Below are 10,681 nucleotides of genomic sequence, written 5' to 3'. Positions count from 1 at the left end.
GATAAACTCGAGTTTTAAGATCGAAGCACCCAAGAAAACTCCCCTGTGGTCTCGGCACACTGCTCCCACGGCACCAAACTCCCCTTGCTAGGATACAGCCGCATCTACATTCATCTTTGCATGACCCTCTTGCGGAGGCATCCATGTATGCTGTCCCAGGCTAGCACGCTTCGTACCCCTGCCCGCTCCTCTATCGATCATCTCCAAATCCCTCAAAAAGGAGAGTATAAAAGAGTTAGTAGTAAAAGGACTATCAAATATCTCTTCATGTATAGCTCTCCTTCTTGCTCGCCAGATTGCCCAAAGTGTCACCACCATTCTTATGAATTCCCCCTGCGGCAACGATTCATGCAATGTGAAGATCCAGTTTTTTGCATCCATAGAAAGATTGCCCAGCATAGTCTCCACCATATCCTCCGAGCACAGTGACCATATACTCCTGGCCATCACGCAATCTACTAGTGCGTGCTTCCAGTCATCTTCAGCAGAATAGAAAGCGCACACACTCATAGTAGACATATTCCGGTGGTGTAGCACCCCGGCTGTTGGAATTGTTTCATGGCATAGTCTCCATAAGAATACCCTGATTTTTGATGGGACTTTAATGTGCCACAGGGACGTCCAGGCTGCTTCTTCATCTGCCTCATTTGAGTGTCCTCCAACCGGTTGCAGTAATGCTTCGCCTTGCAGTTTTATTTTCAACAAAAATTTGTAGACTGACCTTACTGAAAAAACGCCTCGTTCGTCCTCCCCAAGCCAAAAAATCATCAACTCTTCTAGTACACAGCGGGATTTTAAGTATCACATTTGCATCAACTGGCAGAAAAGTCGCACGAACCTTGCCCTCCTTCCACTTTGCCGAGGTTGGGTCAATAAGTTCAGCGACACGTGCTGGTCTATCCGCCACCAGACACGCAATTGGGAGTGTGTTAAATAAATAAAAGGGTAAAAGAAAAGAGATAGAACATGCACTGTACGCTTGGGCCCAAATGCAAAGGGAAACGTTTGGCATCGGCGCACCGGCCGAACGCTTCGGCCGGTGCCCCTCGCTCGCTCGCTCTTTTCCACGGACGGAACGTTTTTTCTTATGTGCTTCTTCTTCCTCTCGCGAGCGCCGCCTCCTAGAAGTATGTCCCCTCCCCCCTCCCCCTCTCCCCGAGCTGCGACTGGGCCACCACGACCTCCATCGCCGGCGGCCAGGCTCCCCTCGCCGGCTGCCATGGCTGCCTGCCGCCATGGCCAGATCCATCCCCTACCTCAAGCTTTCACGCGGGCGCATCCCCTCCCCCCTCCCCACTCCCTCCCCCCCCCTTTCCCCCTCCCCCCGGGCTGTGACTGGGCGACCACAACCTCCATCGCCGGCGGCCAGGCGCTCCCTCGCCGGCCACCATGGCTGGATGCAGCCCGCGTATACTAGTGTTGCAACCGTCATCCAGAACAGCTTCAACAACTGTTGAAAAAAGCTTCAACCATAGACAGAAAAGCTTCAATGAAACTGCACAATAAGGGGAAGCTGCAACCGTAGTTGGTTTTTGTTACTACCGGCGAGGTTTTTGCTACATCCATCAGGCGGAGCTGCGACCTCGCGACGATGACAACGACGATTTTTGTTGCAATCGTAGTAGAATTTTGCTACTACCACTGAAGTTTTTGCTACATCCATGTAAGGCAGAGTTGCGACCTCGCGAAAGACGGCGACGGTGTTTGATTTTGCTGCAACCATAGTAGAATTTTGCTTCTATCGGTGAAGCTTTTTGCTACATCCATGTAAGGCGGAGTCGCGACCTCGCGAAAGACGGCGACGGTGTTTGATTTTTGCTGCAACCGTAGTTTACTTTTGCTACTACGGGTGAAGTTTTTTGCTACATCCATTCAAAACGGTGTTGATTGACTGACGGTCGCCGTCGATATAATTTCCTGCGGCGAGCATCAATGGCGAGGGCCGGCGGCCGAGCCACAACCGTCGCCGTCAAGAGCTGCAACGCAGGTGGAGTTGTTGCATGGGAACTGGCGACGTGGACAGCCGGCGAGGGCGGGGACTGGCGACGAGGACGGGCGGCGAGGGCGGGGATCGGCGACGAGGACGGGCGGCGAGGGTGGGGTCCGGCGGCGACGAGGAAGACCGGCGAGGGTGGGGACCGGCGACCACCGGAGGAGACAGGAGGCACGGCGCCGCGCTCCCCCAAACGGGACACGCGGATCCAACTAACTCCCCGAGGAAGAAGAGAGCTGGGGGCGATTCGTTTTTTTTTTTTGCTTGGGATCCAGCGGCTGCGTGGCTTAAATCGAACGGCCCGGGCTGGACCGGCCGAAACTTTCGGCCGGCGCACCGGCGCCTATAAGCGCCCAAATGCAAAGTACAGTGAGGCCCAGCCCACTCCCCCTTCCACTTGTCTCCCTCTTTGCTACAGAAGCAGAGGGGCGGTCGTGGTAGTCATCTGCATGCCATGGCCGTGCCCTCGGCTGCGTGGCGGCCATCCCGCCCTCCTCAACGCCCTATAAGACGCCAGGATTCCTCCCCCCGAAACCCTAGCTCGAACCACCTTCACTCCCTCACCCTCTCCCTTCTCTGATTAGAGATAGCCATGGCGCATCGAAGCACGTCGCCGTGAAGCGTCGCGAACGCCGTTGTCTCCGGCGTGCGGGAGCACGTCCAGGAGGTCCGCGGCGGGCGGCTACGTCCGTCCCGGGGACCACCCCAAGCCGGGACGCCTTCGAAACGTCGCCATCGGCGACCTTCTCCGCCGCGGACATCGTCGCCTCTCTGCTCGACCCACTGCCTACAACCCTTCCCCGAGCCCGCTGCCCTCCTCTACAGATTCGCCGTGAGCTCCTCCCCTGTTTCCCCGTCGCCCCGGTCTCGATCCATTGCCGGAGTGCGTCTCCCGCTCGTAGCCATAGCCGTCGTCCGTCACGGCCAGTGTCCGCGCAACTCGCGTCTGCCCGAACCCCCGCGTCGTGGCCACCCCGTGTCTGCGCCTCGCCTCGCCTCCCTGCCGTGCTAGGCCACGCCCGAGCCTTGTCCGTCCCCGCGCCCGGCCGCACCCATAGCTGTCCCGCGCTGGCCGCGCCTCTGCTTCTCCCTGTGAGGCGATGCTGCTTCTGCCTTGCTCTACTTCTTACTTCTGCTACTCCCGCCTGCTACGCCGCTGTGCCTGACCGTCGTGGCCTCCCTTGTCCGTCCGCGCGCGTGCCCGCGCTCGCAGATGCCCGCCCGCGCTTGCGGCCGCTCTTGCCACTGTGTTTCGCTGCTACAGTAACAGAATGTTACTGTAGCGCTCGCTAGCTTTTGCTATTTCTACCTTCTTAGCTCTCTCAATGGCAACAAAACTATGGTCAAACAAAGTCTAACTTCGTTGAAATTAATTTGTGTTCGGAGTACACATGACAACCTCCAAATTATTCTATTGGACCAAATTCAAATACGGCATGGATTAATTCTTATAAAAATGACAAAAATCTATGTTCTGTTAAGAGAGAAAACTGAAAAATAGATTTACTGTCTTAGCTACTTCAGAGCTGTAAGTTGACCTGTTACAGGAGCTGTTCAGACTATCTAATGGCATGGCCTTGTAGTGTTGTTGATGTAGAGTAAAACACTTATATGTAGTGTCTTCATTAGAACTACATAACATTAGTTATAGCCTTCGAAAAACAGTCAAGTGATGTTTAAAAAACCGTCGAATTCTCAGACTTGGCAAAATTTCAGGGATTTCTAGTATATTTGTTAAAACTTTAGAAATTCATATAAAATAAACCATAGCTCGGATGAAAATGTTTTATACATGAAAGTTTCTCAGAACGACGAGACAAATCGGAATATGCTCTCCGTTCATCTGTCACCTGCCCCTAGCATAGCAAACATCGAACTTTTGCCCTCCAGTTCGCCTGTCCGAAAATGCCTAACTCCGGGAGAACTTTTCGGATGTTATCCCCCTTCGCTGGTATCGCATAGTACTGCATTAGAACACCCCTAGCACCGCTTTTTGTCTTGCCATGCATGTGTTTGCTTTGTATTTACTGTTTCTTCCCCCTCTTCTCTCCGGTAGACCCTGAGACCCCTGCTGATGCCCCTGTGATCAGCTACGTCGACGACGACACTTCTTCCTTTTCAACAGAGCTTCCAGGCAAGCAAACCCCCTTGAGCATTCTGATATCGCCTATTTCTTTCCCTCTCATGCTTGCATCAGAACTGCTACTGCTTTATGTATGATCCTACTCTGATGCATAGCCTGTTTTTGTTACCTGCTTTCATACCTTACCTGCTTATCCTAAAATGCTTAGTATAGGTTAGTTAGAGATCTATCAGTGACCCCCACCTTCTCCCAGTTGCCCCGCTTTATGTTCGATGACTCGATCAACGTGATCGACGTCCAGGCCCCGACACCGCACATCACTTTCCCCTTTTGTTGCTCGACTCTGCGGAGTTACCATTGAGTGTCGAGGGTGGAACCTCATACATCACTCCTGATGAGATCTCTGTAATGTAGCTATCCGGTCGTGGTCATCGGTGGTGATTTCTTCCTTAACCACTTCCATTACGGCTCTGTCGTGCAACCCCTCAAGTGTGAACCTCGAGGGTGGATCCTCTTACGTTCACCTTGATGATAACATCGAGTGGAATTCACCGGGGGTGTTTCCTCGGGTTTTCCCCTTGGTGTTAGACACACAGTTACTATGGTTATTATGGCTTTACACAGAATCATGTTACTAAAGACGGGACGGTCCCAAGTGGTACCCGCGCGAGCTTAATAGCGAGTGATGTGGAGTCGGGTTGACTTGGAAGGTGCCCACGAGATACTTACGAAGCGTGGTCGGGCATTCGTAGCCCTTGCCGCAAGTACTCGAGACGGGGCGACGAGGTCACATCGTTCGTGAGTCTCTGCTCGTTACCGCGTGCTCCTAATCCACTACGGTTTGGATATTTGATCCGAGGGGCCTCTGGCCTAATAGCACTAACCATCACGTGGGCATAGTATGGGCGTTCTGCGTCGTATACATCAGCCGAAGCTTAATAGACGTCAGTGACTGAGCGGCGCGCGCTGGGTTGGACTACGTAAGCTCCTGCCTTGTTGAAGGAGGTAGCTAGGTCTGCTCACCGGTCGTGTACGCAACGTGTAGGAGTTCCCGGGGAGATGGCCCATGACCCCTAGGGGCCTAGGTTTAGTCCAGCGTGCTGGCCTCTCTATTAAGCCTAGGTCGGGTTGCGGCTTATTGTTTGGCCGAGGCCGGGCATGACCCAGGAAAGTGTGTCCGGCCGGAGTTAATCGAGCGTGGTGGGTAAGTTGGTGCACCCCTGCAGGGAAGAAAACATCTATCGATAGCCTGTCCCACGGTAACGGACACTTGGAGTTGTATCCCGATCGATACAACTAGAACTGGATACTTGAGATGAGAAATGGATATGAGACATGGTTATGATGAATGGATAGTATGGCTCTGGGATTGCTTTCTCGCAGGGAGTCGAGAAAGGATCTCTGGACGAGGTTGATAACACTACTACTACTTTACTTTATGCTACTCTTACCTCTCCTAATGCTGCGTGATGCTTGAAGATGCTGAAGATGCTAGTCTTCGATAGGACTAGGCTCTCCCCTCTACTCTGGCATTTTTGTAGTTTAGTCCACAGATACAGCCCTTTCCCTTTGATACAGATGCATACTTAGTTTAGATCTGATGTAATTCTTGTGAGTACTTTGGATGAGTACTCACGGTTGCTTTGCTCCCTCCTTTTTCCCTTTTTCCTTTCTTTTCGGTTGACGCAACCAGATGTCGGAGCCCAGGAGCCAGACGACACCACCGACTACAACTACTACCATGAGGGTGCTTACTCCTACGTGGAGGCCACCGGCGACTAGGAGTAGTTAGGAGGCTCCTAGGCAGGAGGCCTTGCCTTTTCGATCGATGTTGCTTTTGTGCTAGCCTTCTTAAGGCAAACTTGTCTAACTTATGTTTGTACTCAGATAATGTTGCTTCCGCTGACTCTTGTGTATTCGAGCCCTCGAGGCCCCTGGCTTGTAATATAAAGCTTGTATTATTTAAATTTGTGTCTAGAGTTGTGTTGTGATATCTTCCCGTGAGTCCTTGATCTTGATCATACACATTTGCGTGTATGGTTAGTGTACGATTGAATCGAGGGCGTCACACAGAGTCTGGAGCAGGCCAGAGAAGAAATTGGCTGATTGCAAATGCAGTTGAGGGATAAACAAGGTATGCACCAGTATTATGTGCATTTATTGTGAGATAAATGTTCAGTATGAAATAAACCGCATAATTTGTTCTAGGAGTTATGACCGAAGTCGAGGCCCTCAAAAGGGCCATTGCCGAGGCCGAGAAAAAGGCGGCCACGGAGCGGACTCTTTGTGAGAAACACGAAGCCAGAGTTATTAAAGCTGAGCATAAGTTGCAAGAGGCCATAAGTAAATGTGAGGCCTTGGAGCAGAGTTTAACGGAGAAAGAGTCCGAACTCACCAAGGCGCGCCATGCCACGAGCGACGCCCAGGGGGAAACCCAAAGCGAGCTGCAGGGGATCCAAGAGGCGAGGAAGATCACGGCAGGTAAGTTTTTCCCATGTAAAGAAAATATTTGAAGGGAAAACTATGTTTCTGATTGCGAATCTGGACTTCTCAAGTGTATTTGCCGAGCTGCCGCACAGCATATCAGATGCCGCTCACTTCTACTGAGCTGAAGGAAGGAACACCGCCGACAAGCTTTTTTGGTCTCAGTATTTGGCACCGAATTATCCGGTGCCTTTTGCCGATCAACTGAAACAGCTGATCGAACTGCATAAGGTGGCGGAACTAGCCATGAAAGATGTGGTTATCCGGCTATGGCCTATCGAACCGATTCCAAGCAGCTACTTCGGGCTCGTAAGGCAGCTTATAAGCACTTGCCCTCGACTTGACGTCATCCGGATGTCGGTCTGTATAGAAGGAGCGCGAATGGCCTTCGCCCTTGCAAAGGTGCACTGGGGGAAGATGGATGCCGAAAAGCTGGTGACCAAAGGACCGCCGGAGGGGAAGGAGCACCGCAAGCCCAAATCATATTATAAGAGTGTCCTGGAAGGATCCTACCTTGCGGCGGAGCTATGTACTAAGGACATTATATTTCCCTAAATGCGGATCATGTTGTCCGTTGTAATGTTTAAACAAGGTCGTTGATATGTCGCCTGTTATATAGAAGTTTACCCTCTTGTGCGGCTGTTTGTATATTAAGGCTGAGAGTTAGCCAGTCGGCGGCTTCTGCCCCCACGTAAGGAGTACGGGGGTATTCGGGATAAACCTGAGCACTCTTTATCCCAATTTTGGGTCCTCCAAGGGAGGTGCTTAGCACAACGAACCAGGCAATTGGACTATAGGGCTTTATCACTCTCACTTAGCCAGAGGAGCTTTAGTATGGTCGGCGCAGCCCCTTGTGTTCGGAAGACCATACTAGGGGCTCTATAAGCGCCTGATCGAAGAAAAAAGCCGATCCATCGCACGCTACATTGGTTATGGCATTATGGGGGAGAAATCCTTAAAGATTTTGCGACCGCTCGAATAGCTGACCACCTCTCGCCGTATCATGACAGTCAGTTTCCGGCTTTCTCTACTGAGGTGCTCGTCCAGAAGAATCAGGACACAATCGCAGTAGTTCTCCCAGTGCTACCTTAGCCGATATAGCGGAACGTAAGGTACCAAAACATAAGAGCCGGGCAAACCAACTATTGACCCAAGACATGATTCGGAGCTGATGCATATAATGCTATAAGTTCGGGGTGCCGAACTTCCATGAAGGTGTTCGGACTTGTATTGCCGTGCTACGGGGAAAACGAAGCCCCTGGCATATTTAAGGCATATCGTTGTGTACGGATGCCATTTGACGAAATGATTTTAATGAGAAATAATCAGTGGTAAAATGTTATATAAATCCACATGTTGTATTTGAATAATACGTCTATGCGTATGGGTACAAGTAATGTGATAAAAAAAGGAGTTGTGATAGCAGAACCTGTTGTGACCAGGGGGAGAGGTTGAGTGCGGATTTGTATTGTAGCCGGATGTTCACTGCGGGGAATGTCTAAGGATCCCTAGACGTGTTCGAGCTGCCTCTGTAGAGTCCGTCCTGGTCGGTGCGAAGGTGAACCTGGGAAGGAAATATAAGAAATGTTTGCGTGCCGGAGGGCGGTTGAGCCGCTGAGTTCGGCCTGTCGTGGCCTTCGCCGGAGTGTTTAATTGAGCCCTGGACAAGCCGGAGTATCCTTTGGCAAAGTAGTTCGGAGCCCCTTGACGGTGTCCGGGAGCCTAGGTGTCGGCTCGAGGTTTGGCTGCAAGGTGCTTCTCGGTGTTCCTGCTGCTAAGGCGGTGATGTATTTGTTGGTGCCGAAGGAAAATTCGGCCTTGCCATGAACCGTGATGACGCCGCGTGGACCGGGCATTTTGAGCTTACGGTAGGCATAATGTGGTACCGCGTTGAATCGAGCAAACGCGGTTCACCCGAGAAGTGCTTGATAGTCACTGCGGAAGGGGGCGATTTTGAAGATTAACTCTTCGGTACGGTAATTTTTTGGTGACCCGAAGATTACCTCGAGGGAAATGGAGCCTGTACAGCTGACCTCCATATTTGGTATTATGCCTCTAAAAGTGGCCTTACTGGGCTTGATCGCTGACTGATCGATGCCCATCTTGCGCACAGTATCCTGGTAAAGCAGATTTAAACTGCTACCTCCGTCCATAAGGACTCGAGTGAGGTGGAACCCGTCTACTATTGGGTCGAGGATTAGTGCGGCTGGATTGCCCCAATTGGCTGTAACCGGACGATCAGTGCGGTTGAAGGTGACCGGCCCTAGCTTATATTGTGGGACGGCGAGTTCCGTTGAGCCGCCATCCTTAAGGGTGTATATCTGGTCCAAGTGGGCCGGTTGGGTGGTATTTACCACATTCACTGATTGAGTAAGGGGGGATTTCTTTTGCCCTCCTATGTTCGGAAATCTGGGCTCTTCGTTGCTATCGTCGCTTTGAGACCCCTCTTCGTGTTTGGTGCCTGCCTTGTCGGCTTGTTTGAAGACCCAGCATTCTCTGTTGGTATGGGTGGCTGGAGTTTCTGGGGTGCCATGAATTTGGCATTGGCGAGCGTGTATGCGATCCAGACTGGATGGACCCAGATTTGTATTTTTGTGGGGCCCTTTCCATTGACCGGGCTTTGAGACCTTGAACCCGGCATTAACTGTCGTATTATTGGTTTTATCACCATATTTGCGGCGCTTATGTTTGTTGCGTCGTGATTTGCCGTTGGCATCTTTGTCATCCGGAGTCCCCGGATTCCTGGATGTGTTATTGTTGCGAGCCAGCCAACTATCCTCGCCCGCGCAAAAGCGGGTCATGAGTGTCGTGAGGGCTGCCATAGACTTCGGCTTCTCCTGGCCGAGGTGTCGGGCAAGCCACTCGTCGCGGATGTTATTCTTGAATGCCGCTAAGGCCTCTGCATCCGAACAGTCGATAGTTTGGTTTTAGTCAGGAACCGAGTCCAGAATTGTCTGGCTGATTCCCCTGGCTGCTGAGTTATATGGCTCAAGTCATCAGCATCCGGTGGTCGCACATAAGTGCCCTGGAAGTTGTCAAGGAATGCGTCTTCCAGATCCTCCCAACTGCCGACGGAGTCAGCTGGCAAGCTACTCAGCCAATGCCGGGCTGGTCCATTGAGTTTTAGTGTGAGGTACTTGATGGCATGTAGATCATCACCACGATCCATGTGGATGTGAAGGAGGAAATCCTCAATCCATACAGCGGGATCTGTTGTACCATCGTATGATTCGATATTTACAGGTTTGAAACCCTCCGGGAAATCGTGATTCATAACTTCACCAGTGAAGCATAGGGGGTGTGCGGTGCCTCTATGCCGGGCTATATCACGACGCAGTTCATATGAGTCTTGTCTGTTGTATTCGGCCTGGCCGGATTTGCTTTTGTTGTATCCGGCGCGACGATCATCGTCCCGTATTGGCGCGCGTGCCCGTGTCCCGTATATTGACCTTGCAAGTTTTGCATTACTGTCCAATACGTCTCGCAGGTCCCGTGTGTTGCCCCGGGCCTTGGTATTTTTGATTGAGTGGCGGCGGGGTGCAGGATGAACTTCAGGCTGAAACGCCTCTCTGGCTTGTCCACGCAGTGGCCGGTCAGCCGCATCGTACACTGGTGAATGAGGTTTCAATGCTTCCTCCTCGAGGTGAGGTAGCAACCTGCGTTTTGGGTAACTCTTGAAGGGGCGCTCGAGTTCGTATTCCTCGGCTGTAAGGACTTCGGTCCATCTGTCTTCTAGCAAGTCTTGATCAGCTTGAAGTTGTTGTTGCTTTTTCTTCAGGCTATGTGATGTGGCCATAAGCCTGCGCTTGAAGCGCTCCTGCTCGACGGGGTCCTCAGGCACGATAAATTCTTCGTCGCCGAGGCTCGCTTCGTCTTCGAAGAAAGGCATGTAATTGTCCTCCTCCGGTTCTCCATCTGCTGCCTGCTCTGGAGGGCTAGCTTGTTCATCCTCCGGCTCTACATCGTGCTAGAGGGGATTGTGGTTGTCTTCGACACTATCCGGAGTGTTATTATCTCATGTGTCGGTATCACTACTTTTGCTGTGGCGGGACTCAGAGATGCGCCATTGACGTCAGTGCTTGGGTTGCTTCTAGGAGGGGTCATCCTCCGCTGTCTCGTCG

The sequence above is a fragment of the Triticum aestivum genome, chromosome 4A (genome assembly GCF_018294505.1).
Source record: "Triticum aestivum cultivar Chinese Spring chromosome 4A, IWGSC CS RefSeq v2.1, whole genome shotgun sequence".
NCBI classification, from domain to species: domain Eukaryota; kingdom Viridiplantae; phylum Streptophyta; class Magnoliopsida; order Poales; family Poaceae; genus Triticum; species Triticum aestivum.
This window is presented reverse-complemented; position numbering follows the sequence as displayed.